The following is a 27,288-nucleotide window of genomic DNA, read 5'->3' on the forward strand; positions in this document are numbered from 1 at the left end:
CTTCAGAGTGATTCCACCAGGTTTTATAAGAGGAAAAGTGTGCTTGTATCCTTGTTCGGCAAACAAAGCTGGAGGATGTGAATAGCGCTCTAGGACCCCGACTTAGGGACAGGTGACTTATTTAGACAAGTTACAGAGTGACATTTCCGACTATCGCTCAATTAAGTCCTCAAAATAATTCCCAACGGTGACGCTCAGACGGCTGAAGCGAGTACTCAGACCAGAGCGCTCAGCCGGGTCTCGTGTCAGCCTCCGGCTCATAATAGAGCCAAGTGTCATCCTTTGTCACGCCACGGGTGAGCCCCTCCAGATCTCTCCCGAACAGAAGAGAACACCCGTGGCACCCAGTGAGCCAACCCCAGGCGCTCCATGGGCGGCGAACTTTGCCCTTTGTCAATTACTTTTGTAAAAAAAAATTCTAAACTGAGGAGACGGTGATAAGGAAATTGCTGGGCATTGTTTTATGATTCCAGCATTCAGCTTCCTGTGGTGTCGCATGTTCTTTGAGTCGTGTGCAGCCCACGGCACACGTAGGACCCCGATCGCCCAGAGTCACTAGCACTGGCTCCAGCTCGGCGCAGCTCCCACCCACCCACCGCAGGGGCGCGTCGCTTCGCTGGGAGGCGGGGAGCGGCAGGCCATCTCTGAATGAAGGATGAGCCTGCCTGATATTTTCAACATTTCATGTGACGATGGTCTTTTTACTGTTGGTGCCTTGTGGTCCCCCCGGTGTGTTTATGTGTGATGGAATAAGGAATGAGAAGAGGGATCCCTAATTTAGATTGTTGCCAGGAGTCTGGAGAAGTTAGGACCTGGGGTGTGCCAGCTGTTAGGCTCTTTGGGGTACCTGCAGAGGCTTGTGGTCAGGCTGTGTTCTTGGCTCCATCCTGGAGAACTGAGGTTGTAGCAACTCGGGGTTAGGTTCCCTCCAGAAAAAGCCTTTTCTGGAACTCACAGCCAGGAGCAGAGGCACTTGATTTTTTTTTTTTTTTAAGATTTATTTTATTTTATTTATTCCCTGTTCCCCAGGCCCTTCATTTTGACAGGTCGGCTGGGGGTTGTGTTTTCATCGAGAGGTAATTTACTAATGACACATTTTTTAGTTTTACAAACGATTTCCTAGTCCTCCCACTCCAGGAGAAATTTTAAATATTTTAAAAAAAAACACTGACTGCCACAAAAGCATTCTTTAGCCAAGGTAAATGGGAAAATGCAAGGCTTATTTATCGCATTTTTATGTTTAAAGTAGAATGATTGCTTTTTAGATGATTTGCAAAGTTGCGGCTCCAATCTCAGATTTCTGGTCTTATAAAATTCATTTAATTCTGTAATACAAGGAAATAATTTATACTGTTAAATATAGAATAAGACTGACTAAATTAGTAAGATACTAAAATAATGCAATTCCATACAATTTGGAAAATAGAAAAATATATAACCCATTCCTATCACTCTGACATTATTCCTTGATCATTTCGGTAAATTTCTATCCAGTCCTTTTTTATGTTTTTTAAAATCATAACCATAATATATATTTTATATGTGTATATACGTAAAGTCAACCTTGTGTTTTAATATTATAACACAAGCATCCATTTTTCTTTCACAATATGCATCTTATTTTCTTGTGTTGTATTAATGCAATTATAGACATATTAATAAATAATAGCCTTTCTACATGTAGAATTGTCTCCCTAGGTGCTAAGCAAATTACTGGGTCAACGTTTAAGAAAAGTATCAAGGCTCTTGATGCATTTTGCTGAACTACTTTCCAGAAGGATCATGCCAGTTGGCAATGCCATTAGCAACTTTGCCTTTTGCCAGTTGTATGACCTTGACTAAACTACAGTATAGTGTTTGACATATAGTAGGACTCAATAAATGATAGCTAGTATTATTAGATTTCTTTTTAATATGCTTTTTCCCATTAATTCCTTTGCCTTTTCTAGTTACCAATAATAAAAGCTACAATTAATGATTATGTTAACTTTTATTTTCCAACATTTAAAATCTTATATCTGTTTTATGTCTTATTCCATTGGCCAGAAAAATGTGCAGAACAATAGTAAAATAATGATGTTATGTGGTTTTTTGTATGTTTTACAGAGGATTTTTTTCTTATTTTAAAAGGAATGCCTTTAGCTTTTCACTATTAAGTATAATCTTGGCTGTAGTCTGAAATGGACACTGTTAATATGCTAGAAAAGGATATTTCAGTTCTTACTTTTAAGTGTTTTAAAATTTAGAAATCAGTTATCTTTACAAGTTAGAGTATTTTTTTTTAAGATTTATTTATTTCTCTTCCTTTCCCCCCCCCCGCCCCAGTTGTCTGTTTTCTGTGTCTATTTGCTGTGTCTTCTTCTTTATCCACTTCTGTTGTTGTCAGCAGCATGGGAATCTGTGTTTCTTTTTGTTGTGTCATTTTGTTGTGTCAGCTCTCCGTGTGTGCAGCCCCATTCTTGGGCAGGCTGCACTTTCTTTCACGCTGGGCAGCTCTCCTTACGGGGTGCACTCCTTGGGTGTGGGGCTCCCCCATGTGGGGGACACCCCTGAGTGGCATGGCACTCCTTGCGCGCATCAGCACAGCTCCACACGGGTCTCGGAGGCCCAGGGTTTGAACTGCGGACCTCCCATGTGGTAGACGGATGCCCTAACCACTGGGCCAAGTCCGCTTCCCATACAAGTTACAGTATTAATGTTATTAAAGAAGAAAAAGAGAAATTAAATTAAGGACTAATCCTGTCTTGAATAAACAGGTTATTATTTTCACTAAAAGTACCGGTCTCTGTTTGGGGTCTTTAAATCCCCTTATGGATTTAAATATTGAAAGGCAACTAACTTAGTTTGCTTGAGGGTGGCAGGGTGGGGATGGGGAGGTGGAATATTCCTTTCAGCCACCTGATCACCAGTTGTGGGGTTTTTTCCATTTATTTTTTCTCTCCCCGCCTTATTGTTTGCACTTGCTGTCTGCCGTCAGCTCTCTGGGGCAGCGCGGGCCAGCTTGCCTTCATCAGGAAGCCCGAGGAATCAAATCCAGGGCCTCCCATGTGGTAGACAGGAGCCCAATCACCTGGCCACATCCATCTCCCAAGTTTCTTGATATTATAAAAATACGTACCTTATAGTTGAACAATAAAATTTTTAAAAAAATCTATACATTGTTTCTATATCTGGTTTAGGTCCCACCGGTATGTTTTTATCTTTGATTCTTACTTTGAATTCCCATGTGTACCAAAACTTGTAACATTTAAATTTTAAGTAGAATCCATATATTTTAAATTCTTATTTATTTACCCCCCCCCCCCTCCTCCAAGATGGCTCCCTCATCTGTCTGCTCATTGTGTCTCCTCGTCTTCTTTTAGGAGGCACTGGGAACTGAACCTGGGACCTCCTGTTTGGGAGGCAGGCACCCAACTGCTTGAGCCACATCTGCTCCCAAGTAGAATTCATATTTAAATTCTATAATCTTAAACGAGGTATATTCTTCTGGTTCAAATGTATTGATATTTTAATAACTGTTTCCCTGATATAAAAGTAATGTATATTCAATTTGAGAATTTGGCAAGTGTGGACAAGCACAAAAAACAAAAATTAAAAACAGCACCTACATTGTCGTCAATGGCTCTGGTTAATAGTACAAATATAAGAACGTTCTTTCATGAACTATAACAAATGTATGTCACTATTACAGGGTGTTAATAATAGGGTGGTATATGGGGAAAAATATACCTAATGCAAACTATGGACTACAGTTAACAGTAATGTTTTAATATTCTTTCATCAGTTGTAACAAAGATACCACACCAATTCTAAGTGTCAATAATAGGGTGTTACAAGGGGCAGGGGGGTTTTACTTTTTGGAGAAATGAAAATGTTCTAAAGTTGATTGTGATGATGAATGCACAACTCTGTGATTATGCCAAGAAGCATCGATTTTATACTTTGGATGGACTGTATGGAGTGTGAATATATTTCATTAAAACTGCTTAAAAATAGTACCTACCGTTTTGTGACATTCTTTTTTAATTTACTGTATTTTGAACATCTCCCCATTTTAAATAGCCTTATACCTTATGATTGTTAATGGTAGTATGGTATTCCATCATGTGGATACATTGCCATTCATGTATCAAACCAATTTGGGTAGATATTTACTTTGGTTCCAGTTTTTCCTGATGAATAATTGAGTTATGACCATGTTTATACAAATATCCTTGTATATACCTCCTTAGGATAGTTCCTAGAATTCTTTTCTTTAGAAGTAGAATGGCTGGCTGAAAGAGGTGTACTCACTTTTTTTTAAAGATTTATTTATTTCTCCCCACTTCCCCCCATTGTCTGCTCTCTGTGTCCATTTGCTCTGTGTTCTTCTGTGTCTGCTTGTCTTCTCATTAGGCAGTTCCAGGAACTGATCCTGGGACCTTCTGGAGTGGGAGAGAGGCACTCATTCTCTTGTGCCACCTCAGCTCCCTGGTCTGCTGAGTCTTTTATTGTCTTTCTTCTGTGTCTCTTCTTGTTTCATCACCTTGCTGCATCAGCTCTCTGCACGGGACAGCACTCCTCCACACAGGCCAGCTTGCCTTCACCAGGAGGCCCTGGGTATCAAACCCTGGACCTCCTATACGGTAGATGGGAGCCCAATTGCTTGAGCCACATCCACTTCCCAGGTGTACTCGTTTTTAAGGACAGTCCTTAAAATTCCAAATTTCTCTTCAGGGTAGTTGAAAACAGTTTCATTCCCACAATAGTGTATAAGTACATCCATTTTCCTCCATTTTGTCAAAACTAGATGTTAAAATGTTAGAGTATTTTTTTGCAAAATTTGAGAGGTGAAACATTCTCCGGTATACTTTACAGTTATTTTACTTCTACAGAGGTTGAACATTGAAAAATGTGTTTATTGGCTATTCATATGTTTTCTTTTCGGACTTGGGTGTTCATGTCCTTTGTCCTTTTGCAGCTGAGGTGTTCTTTTTCACACTGACTGATGAGAGGCAGCAGAGCATACTAATGAAGGGTAAAAGCATGAAGCACAGGAGGAACTGGATTCAAATCTCTATTCTGCTACCATTGGCCATGAAACCTTGGGCATGGTACTTTTTAGCCACTCGGTGCCTTTTAAAAAGTGGAACTAAAAGATATTGTGGCTTTTGTTTCATATCACTGTAATAAAGCAAGTCACACACATTTTTTGGTTTCCCAGTGCCTGTGAAAGTTATATTTAAACTATATTGTAGTCAATTAAATGTGCGGTAGCATTATGTATAAAAATCCCAACGTACATACCTTAATTAAAATGGGTCACAGATATAAAGTGAGCATATGCTGTTGGAAAAATGGTGCTGCCAGTAGACTTTCTTGACACAGGGTTGCCAGAAACCTTCCATTTGTAAAAAGTACAATATCTGTGAAGGACAATAATGTGAATTGCTTTAAAAATGGAATATTCCTATATTTCCCTTATATGATTATGATGAGACATTGTTTGCAAAGTGCTTAGCGTACCTTATACCCAATAAGGGCTTGATAAATTATAGCTTTTATGTACTGAGGTCTTAAACAACTCTGCCTATAAATGTGCTTTTTTCTTAGTTTGTAATTTCCCTTTCAATTTAGTCTGTAGTGTTTTTTTGTTATTGATGATGTATTTAAATTACTGTGATGTAAATGAAAATGCATTTTCCTTTATATTTATTCCTTTTCTATAAAACAAACAAACCCTTTCTTAGGGGGTTCCAAATTGCCAAAACCTCTCTTGAAAAAGAACAAAGTTGGAGGAGTCCCACTTCCCTATTTTAAAACTTATTACAAAGCTACAATAAGCAAAGTAGCATGGTACTGGCAGGAGAACAGACATATACTGCAACAGAATCAAGTTGAGAGTTCAGAAATAAACCCTCACAGCATGGCCAAGTCATTTCTGACAAAGGCGTCAAGTCCACTCAGCGGGAAAAGAATAGTCTCTTCAACAAATGGTGCTGGGAAAACTGGAACTCCATCTGACCAAGAATGGCGATCCATTGTCATACCATATATAAAAATTAACTTAAAATGGATCAAAAACTTAAATATAAGAGCCAGAACAATAAAATAGCTAGAAGAAAATGTAGAGACGCATCTTCAGGACCTTCCGTTAGGCAGTGGTTTCTTAGGCTTTATACCCCAAACACAAGCAGTGAAAGAAAACAATAAATAAATGGTAACTCATTAAAACTAAAAACTTTTGTGCTTCAAAGGACTTTCATGAAAGTAAAAAGACAATCCACTCAATGGGAGAAAACACTAGGAAACCACATATCTAATAATTTCCAGAAAACATAAAAAAATTCTCCAAATCGGCAGCAAAAAGACAAACAACCCAATTAAAAATGGGCAAAAGACTTGAACTGACATTTCACCAAAGATGATTTATAAATAGCCAAGAAGCACATGAAAAGATGTGCAACATCATTAACCTTTAGAGAAATGCAAATCAAAACCACGAGATACCATTTTGCATACACTTAGAATGAATACTATTGGGGGAAAAAACAGAGAATTACAAGTGCTGGAGAGGATGGAGGAAATATGAACACTCGTTCATTGTTGGTGGGAGTGTAAAATGGTGTGGCCACTGTGGAAGACAGTGTGGCGGTTCCTCAAAAAGTTAAGTATAGAATTGCCATATGACACAGCAATTCCACTTCTAGGTATATAATCAAAAGAATTGAAAGCAGGAACTCAAACAGATATTTGCACTCCGATGTTCATAGTGGCATTATTCACAATTGCCAAAACATGGAAGCAACTCAAGGGTCCATCAACAGAATGAATGGATAAACAAAATGTGGTGTTATATGCAATGGAATGTAATTCAGCCATAAAAAGGAATGACATTCTGATAAATGTGACAACAACTTGAAGACCTCAGGTTCAGTGAAATAAGCCAAAAGGACAAATATTGTATGGTTTCGCTATATAAAATAATTAGAGTAAGCAAAATCATAGAGACTAGATATAGTTTGCCAGGGTCTAGGTAAGTGTAGGGAATGGGGAGTTAATACTTAATTGGCATAGAATTTTTGTTTGGGGTGATGGAGAAGTGTTAGTAATTATAGTAGCACAGCATTGTGAATGTAATTAACATCCCTGAGTTAAATATTTGACTGTGGTTAAAAGAGGAAATTTTAGGTTGTAAATGTATTACTAGAATAAATTTTAAAAAGCATAGGACTGTACCATGCAAATGGGGAACCCTAATGCAAGCCATGAACTATGGCTAATAGCACAATTACAACAATATTCTCTCATCAATTGTAATAAAGGAACCACACAAATGCCAAGTGTTAATAGGAGAGTGTATATGGGAACTCTGTATTTTCTGCAGGGTGTTTCTATAAACCTACAACTTCTCATAACAAACAAATAAAAACCCACACCTTGAAGATTCGATCAATACTTACCTATTTTCTTTTATCGTTTCATATTTTACATTTAATTCTTTAATCCATTTGGAATATGTTTTAGTAATGGGTGTAAAGTTGATGTGAAGTTGGTATTTGGTTTCAATTTTTTTCCCCTCAAATTGAGCCAACTACATTGACCGATCTGTCCTTTTTATTCCCACTATTTTTAAATGCCATCTTTTTTTTTTTAATTGATTTTGTAAAAATATTACATTAAAAAAAATATGAGGTCCCATTCAACCCCACCACCCCACCCCACCACTCCCCCCCCCCCCCCAGCAACACTCACTCCCATCATCATGACACATCCATTGCATTTGGTAAGTACGTCTCTGGGCATCTCTGCACCTCATGGTCAATGGTTCACATCATGGCCCATACTCTCCCACGTTCCATCCAGTGGGCCCTGGGAGGATTACAATGTCCGGTGATTGCCCCTGAAGCACCATCCAGGGCAACTCTAAGTCCCAAAGGCGCCTCCACATCTCATCTCTTCCTGCCATTCCCCATACCCATCAGCCACCATGTCCACTTCTCCCACTCCAATGCCACCTTTTCTCTGTGGACCTTGGACTGGTTGTGTCCGTTGCACCTCTACGTCAAGAGGAGGCTCAGATTCCACATGGATACTGGATGCAATCCTCCTGCTTTTAAATGCCATCTTTATCACAGAACAAATATTTCTGGGTTTTCTGTGATTCCACTGACCAATCTATTATTGCATTGGCACTACGCCATGGTATATACATAGCATATTTCTGTGGTTTTAACCGTTCTAGCTTTACTGCCTATTTAATACCTGGAAGCACTCATTCCCTGCCCAGTCCGCCACTATGACTTTTTTCAAAACTGCAACTTTGTTCAGTCTTTGATTATGGCCTGATCAAGATTTAAATTTTTTGTACTTCCATATAGTGCAGTAGAAAGAATGTGGAAAGACTTAGGTTCAAACCCCAACTCCACCACTTACTGGCTGTGTAACTTGCTCTACTACTTACTCTCTGTGAGCCTCAAGTTTTTTATTGGAATAATCACATGAAAGTCAGCACTTACTCCAGATCCATCTGAAATAAGGGGACCAACTTGACCATTACATGAGTCATTTGGCTCGTGCTATACCTTTCTACCAATTAAGTCATTGTTTGAATGACCGCAGAAAACAGATAACTTCGTATTTGGGTTATAACTGTTTTACCTTGTCTGTTGTCACTATAGTATACTCTTAATAACATTAAGAAAGATTACGAGCAATTTTTCTTTACAAGCACCTTATACACTTGCCCACATATATAAATCTGGCTATATAAACATACTCATAAATTAATGATTATCACATAGCAGTTGTGAAATAATCACCTTGATCTTCCACTGATGTAGTTAAAGGAAAAAAAGACTGCATACGATTTTGATGTAACCATAATGCTTTTCTTGGATTACAATATTATATATGTGTGGGAAGCAGATGTGGCTCGAGAGACTGAGCTCCTGCCTACCACATGGGAGATTCCTGGTTTGGTTTCCAGCGCCTCCTGAAGAAAACAGTAAGCTGGCAACGGGCAGCCAACACAACAAGATGAAGCAAACAAGAGACAAAAGAAAAAAAACATAATGAGAGACAACAAAGCAGGGAACGGAGGTGACTCAAGCAATTAGGTGCCTCCCTCCCACACTGGAGGTCCTGGGTTTCGTTCCTGGTGCCTCCTAAAAGAAACAAGGGAGACGAACAGACACAGCAAGTGCAAACAACGAGGGGGTGGAGAAAAATAATGTCTGATAAAGCGGCAGCTTATGAGTACCTGTTGTGGGCCAGATGCCTTTTTTGAGTCCTTTATGCACCTAATCTCTTTCAGGCCTCATGACAGTGCCACAGCTGGTTGTTAGGGACGTTTCGGGGGTGAGGGAAGTGAAGTTCACAGGACTTAGACACCTCGTACTGTAACCCAGCGGTGATACAGGTGGTAGAGCCAGGCCTGGAACCCAGGTCCACCGGACTTCCCAGTTGGTGCTCCTTCCACTGTAATCTACCGCTTCCAATGATATTTCAGGAGACAGCTGCATGGTTTTTTGTTTGAGTTTAATAATGGGGATTTATTAGCTTACAGTTTTGAGGCTGAGAAAATGTCCAGCTCAAGGCATGATAGGGTGATCTCTCTCCCTGAAGAGTGGCTGCCCGCGATCCTTGGCTCCTCTGCCACACGGCAAGGTACAGGGTGCGTCTGCCGGTCGCCCCCTTCTCTTTCAGCTTTCATGGATTTCGGCTTCTTGCTTCCATGGCTTTCTCCCAGTGGCAGGTTCTAAAATCTGAATTACTTCTATTGTATGTCTATCAGATTCTCTGGAAAACTGCTTCAAATAGCTTTGAGTTTGACAGAGATATTTTATGACATTAAAAAGTAATGTCATGTAATTGGACTGAATGAAACTTTCGTTTCCCACTTACAACAAAATTATTTCATGTTTATTGTTGAAAAATTAGAAAACAGAGAACAGAAAGGAGAAGGATAAAATCCCTTACACCCCCCACTCTCTGGAAATAACCATTATTTAACATTTCGGTGCCCATTCTTTCTTTTTATATTTTTGAGCATAACTTGTTATTTTGTTTGCAAAAATGGGACTATGTATTTGTAGCCAGCTTTTTTTCACTTAACAATATAGTATGACCTTTTGAAATGGCATTATATATTCTTCTCCAGGATCACTTCATAGGTATAAAGTATTCATTTTATGGAGGTAGGATGGTTTGAATAGCTAGTTTCAGATTCTTGAAGAGTTAGGTTGCTTCCAGTTGGCTCTACTTTGTGGATTATCACAAGTTACTTATCTTTGTTTTACCAGAATATCATCTAATACTGACTTGCTCCTTTAAAGTCTTCTCATTAATTGCATATCCAGTAAATACTTCTACATAGGAGCTAGCCTAGGAGGTGGTTGTAGCCTTTTCTTTCTAGTTGTTTTAGCCTTTGTAGAAAATGCCCTACAGTTGGGCAGATGAGTGTTATAGTAGGCTTTGGGGGCGTGCACTAGCCTTTTTTTTTTTTTTTTTTAAGATTTACTTTATGTATTTCTCCCTCACCCGCCTTCATTGTTTGAGCTCCCTAGCTGCTCTCTGTGTCTGTTCTTTGTGCGCTCTCTGTTTTGGGTTTGCATGTCTTCTTTTCCTTTTAGGAGGCACCGGGAACTGAACTCAGGACCTCCCATGGGAGAGGGAGGTGCCCAATCGCTAGAGCCACATCCATTCCCTGCTTGCTGCGTCTCTCATTGTGTTTCCTCATAACGTCATCTCATTGCATCATCTTGTTGTGTCAGCTTGCCATGCCAGCCTATCGTGTCAGCTAGCTGTCTTGCTCGTCATCTTTAGGAGGCACCAGGAACTGAACCCGGGAACTCTCGTGTGGTAGGCAGGCCCCCAACTGCTTGAGCCACATCTGCTTCCCTGGCCTTATATATATATATATATATATTTTTTTTTTTAAGACTTATTTTTATTTATTTCTCTCCCCTTCCCCCTACCCCTGCCCCAGTTGTCTGTTCTCTGTGTCCATCCCCTGTGTGTTCTTCTGTGTCCGCTTGTCTCTTTTTGTTGTTGTGTCATCTTGCTGCATCAGCTCTCTGTGTGTGCGGCACCATTCCTGCGCAGGCTGCACTTTCTTTCGCGCTGGGCAGCTCTCCTTACAGGCGCACTCCTTGCACATGGGGCTCCCCCACGCGGGGGACACCCCTGCATGGCATGGCACTACTTGCGCGTATCAGCACTGCACACGGACCAGCTCCACACAGGTCAAGGAGACCCTGGGTTTGAACCGTGGACCTCCCATGTGGTAGACGGACACTCTATCCGTTGAGCCAAGTTTGCTTCCCCTGGCCTTATTTTTAAAGGTCCAGCTGACAATGTGCAGTATAGTTTTTAAAGTTTTCATACATGTTGTTGAAAATATATGCAATCAGTAGCCTAAAAGATCTCTTATGACAAAGATTTCATCTGCTTTGTTCACTGTTGTTTATAGAACCTGGAGCATCATCTGCTGCGATCAGCTCAGAATAGGTTGGCTCGAAGGGAAGGCAAAGCAGAACTTTATGAAATAAAAGGATAAAGACAGAGACACAAGAGAGGAGATAAAGATGGGACCAGAGGACTCGCAGCTTCTGGAACTGAGAGCCTCAACCCTAGTTTCCACATCGTATTTATTGGAAACTACCTAGCAGCTGTTTGCTATCAGAACTGCAACATCACCTACAATAGTAGGTAACAACTGCAACATCTACAATAAGGAACAGGTGCAACGTTTACAATAAGGCACAGGTAATTATTTTCCCACAATCATCAGTGCTTATCAGTTGCTGGTTGAATGAATGAATAAATGAACGTCAAGTTTCTTTAGTAACATGGAGCCTTTACTTTTAGTTTGTGCCATTCTATCTGCTTTAACATATCTTATTTTATGAGCATGGATCCCATTAGTTACCACTGGACCCCACAGTGTGCCTATGATAAAATGCCTGTAATTTCCTATGGAGTCAAAGGCAGTGTGGGTAAAATCACCCAGTTCCTTCAGTTTTCAATGTGAAATGACACACAAATGCTAGATATGACTTTATTTCTTCCTACTGGGGAATTTTCTGCCCAGAAAGATATACGTGTTGTTATAGTCAGTGGTTACCACTAGAGTTTTTCATGCCATCTAGTTGTGTGATTTACTGTGACTTCTTCACAACTTTTTTTTAAGGTTCTTTTTTTGTGTGTGTGTGTTTATTTTCTTTTTTCTCCCCACTCCCTCATTGTTTACATTTGCTCTGTTTGTTGTGTGCTGGTCTTCTCTTTTTAGGAGGCACTGGGAACCCAACCCAGAACCTCCAGTGTAGGAGGGAGGCACTTAATCTCCCGAGCCACCTCTGCTTTCTGCTTTATTGCGTCTCTCGTTGTTTCCTCTCTGTGTCTCTTGGTTGTGTCATTGAGTTATGTCAGCGTGCTGTCTAGCTGTCTTCTTTAGGAGGCACTGGGAACTGAACCTGGACCGCCCATGTGGTAGGCGGGAGCTCAGTCACCTGAGCCACATCTGCTTCCCCTTCAGTGTGGACTGAGCGACTGGGGATGCTAGAGTCTTGCCAACATAAGAGCCCTGTTTGGGTGTCAGCTTAACTGATGTGGACCACATAAAGGCACACACACTTAGTAATCATTCAAGAAGCACTTATTTCATTTCTTTGTGCCCTGGTACATGAATGAGAAGTCACATCCTACAAAGGAGTCAATTCTAAATTACAAGTGCAAGGCTTTTAGGCAAAGAAATAATCTTTAGCTGGTGAGAATAGAGCAATTTTTTTTCTAATTTCTGAGGTTTTGTGTGAAGGCACTAGGAAGGACACATGGCCATTCGATATTCCCTGAAGTTACTCAGTTTTACGATTCTAGCAAGCAATGGACTTGTGGTATAAAGGGAAGGTTGGATTAGCAGTGTAATTTAGCCTTCCCCTAATATTCTGAATATGTGTGTCTAGGAAACACCTTTTATAGTTTAGGAGTATATTAACAATTTATCCAACTAAAACTCAACTGAGAATCAGGAAGTAACCAAAAGTGGCTACTGAGAAAAAAGGACATGCTGGTCCTAATACTTGTTTGAGACACATTTCTGACACTCTTGGTAGCCCATTGTCTAAATGACTATAGCTTAGAAAGATTGATTTCTAAGTGAGAGGGAGTGCCTGTCGCTCAAGCGGTTGAGTGCCTGCTTCCCGTGTACAAAGTCCCGGGTTCGATCTGGTACCTCCTAAAATTTTCTTTTAAAACTAAAGACTTTTTAACTGGGGATAGAGGAAAGGAGATTACTATTGGGAGGCACACTGAGTTCAGAAAACCGGAAAGGCCCAGTCGGGTAGTGAGGGAGTAGGAAAAACAAAAAGCAGACACAAAAACTCACACTGGAAATGACTAGGGACCATATGGCATGCCAGCAAATCATTCTGACATCACGGAGGACTAGTTTCCTGGGCACGTGACCATCTTACGGCCCAGTACAAAAACTGTTCATAAAAAGTTATCATTGTAGGACGATCCAGTATAATATCTGAAGTTTATGATGACATCATTTTGTTTATGTATTAACTTTCTGATTTTTAGAAAAAAGGGGAAAGGTGAGGCCTTTTAGAAAAAAAATTTGCTATCCAACATGATTAACATTTAAAGGGGAAAACCTTCAACCACCAGAAATAAGGCATTCCTTCGATTATCTAGATAGCTAGGGGTACAACGTATTTGGAATATGCAATGGTTTGGAGCTGTATTTACTCCAGAAAAACATGTTCTTACCCTTAATCCGTTGCTGTGGGTGTGAACCCATTGTGAGCAGGGCCTTCTGATGAGGCTACGTCAGTTACGGTGTAGCCCACTGCAATCAGGAAGGGTCTTGATACTATTACTGAAGTCCCTCATTAGCAGAAGGACATTCAGACACAGAGAAAGCCACGGACGCAGAAGCTGAGATTTCAGTGGAACCCAGAAGAGAAGGGAGAAGCCGCCATGTGCACTGCCATGTGACAGAGGAGCCCCGGACCAAGGGTCACCAGCAGCCAGCCCCAGAGTCCAGTCTAAGGGAAGAGGGCATGCCCTTGACGAGACCTGGATTTGGACTTTGTCTTAGCCTCAAAACCTCATAAATTTCCATTGTTTAAGGTGAGCCCTTGCATGGTATTTGCTAGAGCAGCAGAGGAAAACTAGAGCAAAACATTAGCGCTGGTATGAAGGTGTTCGAGGTAGCCCAGCCTTATGGCTTCGTCTGCTCGTCTGAGCGGGAGAGTTGACTTGGCTGCATTGCTAAGGGGATTTTGAAACTTCAGCAGAAGGGAAGTGGACTTGGCGCAGTGGATAGGGCGTCCGTCTACCACATGGGAGGTCCATGGTTCAAACCCCGGGCCTCCTTGACCCGTGTGGAGCTGGCCCATGTGCAGTGCTGATGAGCGCAAGGAGTGCCGTGCCACACAGCAGTGTCCCCGCAAAGGGGAACCCCACGCACAAGGAGTGCGCCCCGTGGGGAGAGCCGCCCAGCACGAAAGAGAGTTCAGCCTGCCCAGGAATGGTGCTGCACACACGGAGAGATGACACAACAAGATGACGCAACAAAAAGAAACACAGATTCCCATGCCACTGACAACAACAGAAGCGGACAAAGAACACGCAGTGAATGGACACAGAGAACAGACAACGGGGGGGGGGGTTGGGGGGAGGGGAGAGAAATAAATAAATGAATGAATGAATGAATGAATGAATAAATCTTAAAAAAAAAAATTCCAGTAGACACTTCCAAGCCTGCCTGCCAGCCTCCTGCTACGCATGCCGCCTCTGGATAAACCCCTTCCACCAGTCACTTTCCAGCTTCATTCCCCCTCCTCCTGCACACCTAGTCCACTTCTGCACACTTCAAAATAGAATTAACAAGAACCTGCAATATGCCAGACCAGGTGTTAGCATGGGCTACAGGAATCACTAGACAAGACAGACCCTCACTTTGAGAGATGTCCCACCTAGTGCACATCTCCCACTGGGGCTGTGGAAGTCCTCGTTCTAGGAAACTCTAATGCTCGGCCTTCTACACTGCACCTCCTAAAGAGAACTAGTTCTCCAGGGCTCAGGGAGGACGTGAGGTCAGTGAGCTTGTCCTCCACACCACCGTCCATGATTCTCTTGGCTTCTCCTCCTCTGAAGTCACTTCATGCTTGCCTCACCTCACCTGTACCCCAGTAATCTTCTCGTCTCACTCCCCTCACACTGTCCTAAGCCGCCAATTCACCTTTGCCTCAGTTTGCCAAGGCTGCTATGACAAATGCCATGGACTGGTTGGTCCAAACAACGGGAATTTGTCAGTTCACAGTTTGGAGGATGGAGATCCAACATTGCGGTACCAGTGGGCCTGAAGTAAACATATGGCACTGCCTAACTCAGTCTCTGCCTCTGTCCCGTGGCCATCTCTTTCTGTCTCCTCACCTGGTTTCTACTGACTGCACCCCAACGTCCTTTGCTTGAAAAGACTCTCGGCATAAGGCCCACCCGTATGTCTACCCATTGGCCTTATCTAAATGGGATAATGAGCCTGCACCGCCAGACCAGGGGTTAAGACTTGAACGCGGTTTTGTGGGGAGCGGGAGTCCACCCACAAGGCTTCTCCTCTTGACCCTGTCCCCTAATTTGCAGTGGCAGGGCCATTCGTGCTAGTGACCCATTAGCCATCCTTGCGTCGCAAGGCCCATCCTTGCTTCAGTTTTCAGTGTCTCCTCCACCCGGTGATTAGGATTTCGGCTCGTTTCCCAGGAGTCATTTCATTCTTTCTCTTCTGAGGTCTCCATATCTGTCCTCCTCACCCAGCCCCACTTCCTTCCCTCCCACCTTGCCCCGCCCTCCCTGCCACTGAAGCTGCTTTCCTTCCTCAACCTGATGTCCTCTGACCACTCCCCATGCTTGCAGGCTCTGCCCCGTCCCAAGTCATCCCTTCCCTGTTTGGAGCCATGAGGCCATCCCAGCCCTGGCACCCTGATGCGCCCAGTGACGGCTGATCCCTGGCCCCATCACTCTGTGTCTGCCCGGCTAATTTAAATGCCCAGCTTTCAGGAGTCCTCTGCAGCTTCTCTCCTCTCTGGCTCCATGGCATTTGGAAGGAGTGAAGCTGGAGCTGGAGTTTTCTACCACCCGTTCCTGATTTCTTCCCTTTTAAAGCCCATGCTGACTCCCCTTGCTCTCCTGCTTGAACACGTTCAAGGCCATTGGAGAGCAACTCCCATGACTTGCCTTATCCCACTGCTGTTTCGCGGGATGTTCCTACGATTCTATTTTCCTTCCCTTCCATCTCATAACACGAAGTGTCCCAAGGCTGATCTTGCTTCTATGCCATACACCCCCACCCATGCCTGCCCCCCCACACACACACACCTGAATTCAAAAGTTATATTCTCTTTCCTATACGTACATTCCCTCTCTCTCTGGAGCGCTCTTCCTTTCCTGTCGACAGAAATGGCCTGGGTGATTTCTCCATTCTAAAATGCCTCCCCTGGGCTCTGGTACTCCTGAAGCGAAATTCTGAGCGTTCCTCAGCCTTGGCACCGTGGACATTTTGGGCTGGAGAAGTCTTTGGCGCTGGCCTTGCATTGTAGGCTATTTAGCGGAGTCTGAGGCCTCTTCACACTGGATGCCAGGAGCACACCCCTGCCCCCCCACCCCTCCAGCCAACTCGAGACAACCAAAATTGTCTCCAGACTCAGCCAAAATAACCCCCACAGGTGGGAAGCCCGGGTGGAGAGGGCGAGAGTGTGGGTTCTCTTAGGTCATCTCTAGGCTCACTGCATGAGGCATGCTGGAATCCATCAAACATCCAGCCACAGCGTCAGAATTTATTCTGTACGCATGGAAATTCATACTTGGAGAACAGAAGGAGGTCTGTGCCGTAGGTTTATTGAAGGATGGGATGATTATAAACCAAATCAGTGATACTTAAAATGTACCTTCACTTATCTTTCCAATGACATCCTTTTTAACTTCACAGACATTAATGGCTCTTCTACAAAATGCTAATCAAAAGGGTGTTATTGAGATTAGCAAGACAATCAAGTAGGCTTTTTAAAAAAGTAATTATTTAATTCTCAGTTGGCTTCCCTGCTCTACCACTTACTGATACTGGGCAATGACGTAAATTCTCCTGCTTTGGGTCATCTGTAAAATGGGATGATATTAGCATCTGCCTGATGGGGAGTGTAGAGAGGATTGAACAAGATAGCACATATAAGGCACATAGTACAGTGCCTGGCACACAGTAAGTCTCAGTAAATGTCAGCTGCTATGATTGCTGCTCTTGGTATTCTTTTCCTTTTCCTTCCTCCCCCCCCCCCCCTTTTTTTTTTAACCAGCTAACTTCTCAGCAAAGCACAGACTTCAGATTTCTTCTTCCTCCAGTCACCCCTTAACCCCTTGCTCTCTGGTCCCTGCCTTCCACACAGAATCAAATGATTTTCTCAGCTCTCGTTTCTCGGTTATGTGCTTGACTTCTCTATATTTTAATACCCTTGACCTCCTTCTTCCTTGGAAGCCTTCACTTTCCTGACCATTCCGCTTCTTTAGAGGAGAAAGAAAGGAAGCACTTATCACTCTGTCTTCTTCATCCATTTCCCCGGGGTCCGCCTGTAGCCTCTAACTGTCCATATAGTCTCCCTTAGATGTCTTCCCAGCTCTTCTTCTGGGGTCCACCTCCTCTCATCTCCCACACACCGCAACCCCCCACCCCACAACCTCATGCCACTGGTGGGTGGACCTACTGTCCTTCTCGTGACCCAGGCCAGAAACCAGGGGGTCATCGGTCTTTCTCCCCACCCCCACCAATGAACAAGCAAATGGGTCCCATCCCCGTCTTTCTCTTACATCCAGTTCCCCTGTGCACCCCACAGCCCTGGCTTTAACCCATCTGCAGTCGCCTGTCACTTAGCCACTGCTGCGGTCGTTTCCCTTCCTGCGGGGTCATGGCCCTTGGCTGGTGCTCCAGGGGGATTTTTTTCCCCCTTTCTCACTGCCAGGGCATCGCTAGGTGCTCATTATTTCTTAGACGAATGAATCAGGTCTTTCCCCACTGCCCTGCTGCCTCAGGTCCGGCCATCTCCCGGACTCTCCCCTGCAGCACCCGAAGGAGATTCCGTCTCCCCTCCTCCTGACACCCTCTCAGGACCTTGCCCGTCTGATCAAGTCACGGCGCCCTGGGCCGCGTGGCCCGCTGGCTGCTTCTCCAGCTCCAGCTCCCGCTGCCTCCCCTCCTCCCTTCTCTGCTTCAGCCACAGAGGGAGGTATTTGCAGTTCAGGAAACTGACCTTGTGGTTTTACGCCTCTGTGCCCTTGTGCTCTCTGCTCCCTCAGTCTGGAATGCCCTGCCCCCTCCTCTCTGCCCGGGGAACACCTCACAGCTGGGGAGACTCAACCGATGGGGCCACCTCACCCACCAGCCCGCTCCAACTTCCACATCCTTTTTCTGGGTGATTCTCTTCCCCGGCTGGTAGCTAGAGGCTTTCTTTTTAGTTCTGCCTCAAGTTCGGTGTCACCGACACTGTCACCGTCTACCGCAAAGGGAGCCCCCACCTTTTTCTCATCTTACTCGTCCTCTCTGCCACCTGGACGGGCCCGCGCATCATCTCGGCCTCTGACTCCTTCCCCCTCGGCTCCCCACCCCCCACCCGCCCCAGGCTATCAGTTGCTGTTCCTCAGTTCTTCCTCTGAAATGGTTCTTGGTCTTCCCCGTCTCATTCTGGTCGCCCTACCCCCCCACCTCCACTCCATTCAGGCCCTTAGCACCCGATGGCTTTCCACGGCTGACATCCACAATTTACTGTGACACAGCTTTCGTGTCTCTACCCTTTAGTTTCAGGGCCTACACAGCCCTGTATATGTTATAACCCACCACACTGGAATCCTTACTGATCTCTGAACTGGCCCCATACTTTTTTTTAGAAGGTACCAGGAATTGAACCCAGGACCTGTATGTGGGAAGCAAGTGCTCAACCACTGAGCTACACCCACTTCCCTAGGCCCCATAATTTGCTAACAATGGTGCCTTTGTGTGGGCTATTTTTATCCCAGTCTCCATCTACTAAATTTCTAATCATTCTCCATGGTTCAATTCAAATGCTCTCCCACCCATGAAGCTTTCCCCATTACTCTTATTAGAAGTGACCTCTCTTCTCTAAACTTGGGAAATTTGCACCTATTTTATGGTTCTGTTTATATGTTGACTTGTATTTCATGGTTACTTCTAGATGCAGGGACTAAATTGTGAACTCTGTTAAGTCAGGGATTATACATATCTATTCTCTACCAGAGAAGCTAGCACAAAATTCTTTCTCTATTAGTTTTATCGGGATATAATTCATATGCCATCTAATGCATCCATTTAAAGTGTCCGATTCAATAGTACATTCAGAGTTGTACAACCACCGTTGCAATAATTTTAGAACATTTTCATCATCCCAGAAAGAAGCCCTGTACCCATCAGCAGTCAATCCCCATTTCCACCCAACCCTCAGCGCCTGGCAACAACAAATTTACTTTCTGCCTCTATAGATTTTATATACTTTATATACATGGAGTCACATAGCATGTGGCCCTTTGTGACTGCCTTTTTTCGTTTAGCACACAGTTTCCAAGGTTCATCCATGTTGTCGCATGTATCACAACTTCATTCCTTTTGTGGCCCAATACTATTCCATTGCATGAGTATGCCACATTTTGTTCATCGGTTGATCGACATTTTGGTTATTTCCACTTTTTAGCAGTTGTCACGCTGCTATGAATGCCCCTGTACAAGTATTGATGTGGACATGTTTTCATTTCTCTCGGACCCATATCTAAGAGTGGAATCGCTAAATCATAAGGTAAGGCAATGTTAACACTTTGAGGACTTGCCAGGCTGTTTTCCAAAGCAGGTGCACCATTTCACATTCCCACCAGCGACTATAAGGGTTGCAATCTCTCCACATGCTCATCTACACTTGTTGCTCATCTACACTTGTGATTATCCGTCTTTGGGTTTGCGCTATTCTAGTAGGTGCAGAGTGGTATCTCATTATGGCTTGGATAGCTTGGTTTATCTATTAGACATACAATAAATATTTGTTGTATAAATGATGTTTATATGAAACATAAGCAAGCAAATCATTTGAACAGGTTACTTCACTTCCAAGTTTATTAATTAGCTAGAAATGGGGAAAACAGGGCCTGGTATCAGCCGAATCCAATTTTTAAAAGTGGTTTTTAATAAAAGTTTTATATGTTTTAGATGCCAAATTATCTATGTGGTATTATAAAGATGGTGGTTTATCATGAAAGCTTATGTAGCTTTGCAGTTTGCGATGTATTTTATAGTATAAGCAAAATTCAACTTTGATGTTGTTCCTACTCAAAACCCATCATTGAATAGTGAGATTGAAAAAGGCTCTGTTTTTGTGTGTATGTTTTAAATAGGAAAATCATGCATAAAATACAGAGTCCCCCTATACCACCCTATTATTAACACCTTGCATTAGTGTGGTACACTTGGGAAAGGCTAACTCCTGAATCAGAGGCAGGGCAAGGAAATAAAGTGCTGTATCCCACAGGGAAACATGATATAGTTTGGAAGTGCAAGATGCCAATTTTCTATGGTGTCTGGGAGCCATTACTCCTACAGAGAGACCTGCCCATACCCTTCAAGACAGGTCTGTCTTCAAAACAAAACAAAACATTTGCTAATACACTTGGAGCCTGGGGGAAGGGGTGGGAGAGAGGCTTAGAGAAATGCAACTGCTAAAGTTTCTCTGGGTAGAGTTTTCCTCAGTAAACAGTAGGCCCTGGGAAACACAACATGTTCTGAAAACTTAATTTTGACAACCCTGGAAGTCAGAGAAGCAGCCAGCTGAATCAGTTCCCTCTTGGGCCATGGTTTAACCTGCTTATCTTGAGTCAGACGTAGTAGTGGCCCAAGTGCTTTTGATTGGTTCTAGAGAGTTCTCTCTTGGCCAAGATCCATCCAGTTAGTCCATCCCTAGACACTTGGATCTCCAGTCCTGAAAACCAGAGCTCAGTTGAAGGCGGCAAATTAAAGCCCCACGATGTGGCTTACGACTAAGTGGGGAGTACAAGTGGCCCCAGCTGGCATGGTGGAGCCAGTGTCAAAGGTCACAAGCACACGGCCCTGCATTTTCGTAGATACATTATCTTGCTTAAGTCCCAGGCCTCATTCTACAGCCTTACTCTCCACAACTCGCTAAGACCTTAGGTTTGCCTTTAGAATTTGGGGTGGTGGTTATTTTCTACAACCACAATCATCCTTATCTTAAGATGCTTCCAAAGGTCGAGAACAGGCCCCTTTCAAAACCTCAGGAGGAAAAACACTAACCGTTGGAAACAAGCCCGCTCCCCAAGCAGGAGGCACAGCCGGGGCCTCCTTGCTTACCCTGCGCTGGGCGATAACTTGGGCCGCTGGAGCTGGGGTGACAGGGGTGGCAGAGCCGTGGAGATGGAGAGCAGCGCCGAGCGGCAACAGAGCCGTGCGAGGGAAAGAGCTCCTGCGTGTGCCTTCCCCGTGCCTTGGAGGACGACGTGGATGACACAGCGTCCACCGTCCCTGGCAGGGTGGGGACACAGTGGCTAACGCGCCTCGGCCACCCTGGGCACTTCAGGGCACAGGAGCCCCGCTTAAGCATCATTTGGGGGGTGGGGGGTGGAGGGAAAGGGTGTCCAGCAGTGGAGTCAGTCCGGAATTTGTTGGACGGAGAGCACGGTCAGGGCAGCGGCCCCGGGGTGTGAGGGACCTGGGAGCCAGAGGGCCGGGCGGCGGGGGCGGAGTAAAGCGCCGGTTCTTTAATCTCCCGCCCCATCACCTCCTTGCCCCACCTGGATGCGAAGAGCGAGGACCGCGTGCAGAGCGCGGCGCTGGGCGGGGCGCACCCTCCCGGATGCCGCCGAGCTCGAGCTGGGCGGCGGAGCCTGGGGGGGGGGGGGGCAGGCCGGGGCCCCCACTCCCACGTCCCCCTCCCGGCCTCCCAGGCGCCCCTCTCGCGCCTCTGGTGGCACCGCCGCCTCCCACCCTCCTCCGTTAACATAGTGAAACAAACCCTGGAGTGAAGTGATGAAAAGCCGGGGGCGGGGAGTCACCCCGCACCGAGGGGCTGGAGAGAGGAGGGGGCGCGGTGGCCGCGGAAGGTGGCGGGCGGGCGAGCGCCGGGCCCTTCGCGATCGCGCCCCGCTGCGCCCGCACGACCCTTCCCCTCGTGTGGCCGGCCCTCCCCGGCCCGGGGCGCCTCCCCCGGGGAATGGGACAAACCTGGGGCGGCGGGGGGCTCCACCTCGGTCCCTCCGGGGATGGAAACCGCGGCCCTCGGCCCAAACGCGGGCGGGGGCGGCGTGGGGACCGGCGGGTACCGCGCGCCCCCCCCCCCCCTCCCCGGCCGGGGCCGCCGCTCAGTAACACGTCCCCAGGAGACTCGCAGGAGCAACACGTGATGTGTCTACTTATCGGGGTGAGCGAGGGAGGGCGAGCGGCCGGGCGTGCGGGCGACGGAGAGGGCCGGGGGCGAGGCCGGCCGGGGACCACGGCTCGGGGCGCGGGGGCGCCAGCGCCTCGCCCACCTCCCTCCGGGGGGGAGAAGAGGAGGAGGGGAAGTGACTGCGGAGTTGATGAACTTTGCACATCCAGAAACGCCATTTTGATTCCTTTTCCGGAACAAGTTTGCATCTCTCCTCTCCTCCGCCCCGCAGCCCACCGGCCCCCGCTCCATCATGCCGCGGAGCCCAGCGCCCTGCCCGGCCGTAAGTCCGCGCGCGGGGCTCCGCTCGCCGGGGTGGGGTGCAGCGAGGCGCCCGGGGACGAGCCGGAGCGCCCTGGGGAGAGAACTTCGGGGATGGGGCAGAGAGGGGGGGCATCCGAAAAGTGGGCTGTGCTGGGGCAAGTCGGCCTCTCCCCGGCGGAGGGGACCCCCGCGCGCGCCCCACGCCGCGCCCGTGCGCCCGCGGGACCGTGGGCGGCGGGGATGAGCAGCGGCCCTCTCCCCGGGCGCCGCGGGGCTGCTCCTCCTCCTCCCCTCCCCTTCCTCCGCTCCTTTCCCCTTCCCGAGCTGCTGACTCTACCAACCAGCTCTCGGCGAGCCGCCGGCGCTCGGCCGCCGGCAGGACCTGATGCGCATCCATATTAGCGCGTCCGCGAGCGGGCAGCCGGCCAGCCCCCCGCCGCCCCGGCCCGCCGCGGCGTTTATTTTTAACCCGCACCCGCCGGCCCTCGGATGGTGCGCGCACCGCCCGCCAGAGACATCTTCCCAGCGCTGCTCTCCATCTTCCGCCTCTCTCCCCCAACATCCCTCCCCCCCCCCCCCCGCCTGTGGGAGGGGAAACTTTGCTCCTACATACTTTCGAGTCACTCGGGCCGGGAGCGCGGAGATGACGGCGCCCGCCGCAAGGTATCCAGGCTGCGGGTCGGGGTGGTGCTCGGCGGGGCCCGGGGCGCGCGGGGGTCGGGGAGCATCCGCTCGCGCCCTTCGCCCGGACTTTGAGCCCTCCGCCCGCGGCCGGCCCGGAGGGGGGAAGGGGGGGTGCAGCCCCGCGCCCTCGCCCCGCGCCTGGCCGGCTGGTGGGGAAGTTTGGCCGTGGCGGCGGGGCCGGCCGGGGGGGGGGGGGGCAGGGAGGAAGGGTGCGGGGGCGGCCGGCCCCCCGCGTATTGTTCGTCTGCCTTTCCGCCGCCGCCGTGTGTACGTGTTTCGGTAGGAGCTCGGCGCTGTGCGCGGAGCCAGCATCGCGGGAGGGGGAGACGGAGCTTTGGGTGGGGGGGGCGAGCCGCGGCGCTCCGGCCCCATCCCGGGCGCTGGGAGAGGAGGCCGCGAGCATCCTAGGCGTCCGGCTGCGGGAGAGCGCTCCCAAACTTTTGTCCGGCGCCCGCTGGACCAGTTTGTCGCGAGTTCGGGGGCTCCCCCCAGCTCCTCCATCCTGGCCGGGGGTGGGGGGAGGGAAGCGGCGGGGCTGGATGCCGCCGCTTCGCCCCCGCCCCCCCCCCCCCACCGGGCCGCGTCTCCGCCGCACCCCGCGCGCCCCCTCCCCGCTCGCGGTCTCTTAGGAAACTGCGACCTTAATGGTTGCTAAGGAGCCGGGGAGGTCCTTCCCGTCGCCGGCCCCCTCCCCGGGCAGCGGCGTGTTTTCTGGATGGGGCTGAAGGGTCGCGTCAAGGATGGGGTGGCTCGGCCCCCGGGCGCGGCTGCGAGTGAGTACCGGGGCCGCCTGCCGCATGTCTCCGGGGCGCTACTTCGCCTTTTACGCGGGGCTGGGGCTGTGGAGGACGCCCCCCCCCCTCCCGCGCGGGGATCCGGGAGGGTCGCCGGGGGAGGGGGGCGCGGGGACCCCGCGGGGGGGGCGGGGCTCGGCGCGGCTCCTGGGGGGCCAGTGACAGGCGCCGCGCGCACGTTGCTGCCCCCGACGCGACGCTCGGCGGCGCATCCGTGATGGGGTTCTAGAAGGCGAGGAAAGTGTTTCTCCTTGCTCAGCAGATTTGCCCTCCCTCGCTCCTTACTGGTTAGGAGATAGAACGTGAGCCCAGATCCGGACGAGCAGTTCACATTCCATTACGAAATTCTACACGGCTTCAGGGCAGCAGCAGCAGCACACAGTCGGGCGCTTTGGAGGGATTTCTCCCCTTTTTTTCTGGCCGGTGGTGGTGGTGGACAGGGACAGACGGGCGAATAAAAAATTTAATGTCTAGGTATGCTGAAAAACCTGTCCGGGGATTTTCGTCAGTAGGAAAGCGAACGCTCGTTTTTGTCGTAGCGTTTGGATTTAGGTTTAGCCCTTTGGAAGCGAATGGAAATTAAGTTTGCCTCTTGGATGGGGATGCTGAAAGTAGCGAGATATTTCTGCTTTGAAGAGGAGACTTGAAAGAATTTCTGCAAAGCCTTGGGATATGCATCCGTTCGTTGTGAGCTCTTTTTTTTTTCTTCTTTCAAATATGCTGTAGTCTGCATGTGCGCAAGTTTATTCACAAATACTGTTAATTGAAGTGGAAGGGGGGGGGGGGAGACGTGCAAAGAAAAGGATGGGTTTTTGTTTGTTTTTCTTTCTCCACACCCGTCCAAAGCATCCTCTAGATTCGGTGCTTTTCCCAGTGTACAGGTATTTGACCCGGAAGTCTTGAGTTGGAGGCCGAAGTCTTGGCTAAAACTTTTTTTTTTAAACTTTCATTTCTATGCTTTCTTCAAGAGTCTCACCGAACTTTTGAAGGAATGGGTTTGAAATTGCTTTTTAAATAATTTATGCAAAGGGTGGGCCACTGCTTTTAGGATTTTTTTTTTGTTTTTGTTTCTGTTTTAGCCTCAGCCCTTTGGAAGGGAGCCTTCTGGGTACCGCTGATGGATCCTGCTTTGATGTGTTTTGAGCTTTGGTTACATTGATGAATTAAACATTTGAATGGCTTTAATCAAGTTTTAAATATGTGAGGAAAAAAAAAACAACCTCCCCCCACCCATCCTTTTACAAAAGAATGGGAGAGAGCCCTTTGATTTGGTTATTTGTTTTAGCCTCTGCTCCAAGTTAAGTTGTTAATCAACCTGTACTCCTGTTCTTCGAAATACTGCTAAACTGGTTGCATTTTAGGGTGCTTTGTTTTTTTTAAAGAGGATTTGCTGGCAATGCAATAAATACTCTTAGGAAATGCTGCTACTACGTTAGGCTGTATAGGGCATATCATTCTCGGGATTTTTCTAAGTGCCAATTTATTTCTCATCAGAAATTCAGAGTATGTAAGCCCTTTGGCAGACGAGTGTTTGTTATGTGATTGGGAATGGGGTCTGACTCAGCCCGTACAGGTGGCGCATCCATTCCTAGCTATTTACATCATCTAGTGAGTGACCTTTTGATTGAAGGGTCTTTTATTTTAGACTTTTTCAAGTAGACTCCTGAGATTTCACTGGCATCCAGCATAGGTACAGAATGTTGAAGGGGGAACGTAACCTTATTAATCTTGCATTCAAGCAACAGCTGTTTCTTGGTGACCTGCTCTATGCCAGGTACGAGCTAGCTGCCATTAACGTGGTTTTCATTTTACCCCTTCAGTTTTGAACTGCTATGTTGGTACACTTCCTAGGTCACTGTGAAAGGCTTCCCTTGCTATCTTACACTTGTCGAGATCATTTATTAGCTTTCACCTAAGGAAATGCCCCTGTTAGTGAAGTTTCAAAATTCTACCCTTTTTGGGTTTTCCATGACACAGTATATACATTTAGCTCCTACAGAATTTGGTTAAACATGCTCAATAAAAACAGTCAGAAGTGAACCCTTTTGATGTTTCTATTCATTATCCTTCTGAAAAGTAGGTGGTGCTTAGAAGGTCGTAGGATAAGGGTTGCTAAGCAGCTAAACAGAAGGATGCTAAAATTAACCGAAGCATTTTTGAAAGGAGTCCTTCCCTGTTTTACATTATTTACTAGTTCTGATTAATTTCTGGATCCTCTGTGTCCTTTGACCTCGGAAGGTAGGATGTTAAGTTTGTTTTGCTTTCTTTTTTGGTTATTATATTTAAATATTCTCACTTTCTTTTGTGAGAGTCTTTAATTGAAGTTCAGAGCTCTCTGACCAACCCTGTGGTGTCAAATAGCAGCTTGTCTGGGCAGACTTCTTACTAATGTGTACAGGTTAAATCTTCCCAAGGATATGTGTGTATAACATCTCATTCCAAGTATTAATAGCAGATTTTGCTGTTTGTTTTGGAAATCGTACATGATCCATAAAGTGATCTCTTAGGGTTTACTCTTTTATTGAGCAGATTTGCATTCAACAGATAGAAAGGCTGTGTAGTATCAATAGAAACTGTGCCTTATAAATCTCTCCTAATAACATGACAATGGCTTTCTTCCCCCTCCACTGAGATTATCTCTCATTCCCTTAGATTAAATTCTGATAAGGCACCTCTCCTCCGGAGTTTATTCAGCCCAGTTCATAGATAAACATGAATGTCTGAATGACATACTTACATAAAGTTTTTAAAATGAAAAAAAATTATAAGGTTTAGAGTATCTTTGGAAGGACTGACCCAGTGTTAGAAATAAAATAGAATTGTGATTTGCATTATAAACAAGCATGTATAAGGATCTTGAGATTTTTCAGTGAGATAAGATGGTTGAACTCTAATTGAAGCCCAGGTTGGAAGCCATCACCCCTTGGTAAAAGGCAAAGCCTATTCTGTGTCAGAAGTTTACTGCCTCAAGGTTATTTGTGTGCCTCTGACCTACTGAACAGGTAAAGTTGAGTAATATTTCTTTTTTTTTTTTCACATCCAAATATAATTAAGAAGTTGGATGGGTTCTTTTTTTT

At 46.4% G+C, this 27,288-nt stretch overlaps 1 protein-coding gene and 1 long non-coding RNA gene across 2 annotated transcripts in view; one reads left to right on the plus strand and one right to left on the minus strand.

Annotated features, from left to right (window-relative positions):
• Nucleotides 1-436: 436 nt before the first annotated feature.
• Nucleotides 437-23,554, minus strand: LOC139437297 (uncharacterized). Its single transcript, XR_011647036.1, has 3 exons — nucleotides 23,347-23,554; nucleotides 5,287-5,405; nucleotides 437-1,325 (listed from the first exon to the last, which is right to left on the minus strand). It is a non-coding gene; the product is annotated as an uncharacterized lncRNA (long non-coding RNA).
• The window catches only part of RREB1 (ras responsive element binding protein 1), a 144,571-nt gene continuing 139,767 nt past the window's right edge, over nucleotides 22,485-27,288 (plus strand). The window contains 1 exon segment of the mRNA XM_071210960.1: nucleotides 22,485-22,752. The gene's annotated coding sequence lies outside the window, so the exon portion shown is untranslated.

The sequence above is a fragment of the Dasypus novemcinctus genome, chromosome 22, assembly GCF_030445035.2.
Source record: "Dasypus novemcinctus isolate mDasNov1 chromosome 22, mDasNov1.1.hap2, whole genome shotgun sequence".
NCBI lineage: Eukaryota > Metazoa > Chordata > Mammalia > Cingulata > Dasypodidae > Dasypus > Dasypus novemcinctus.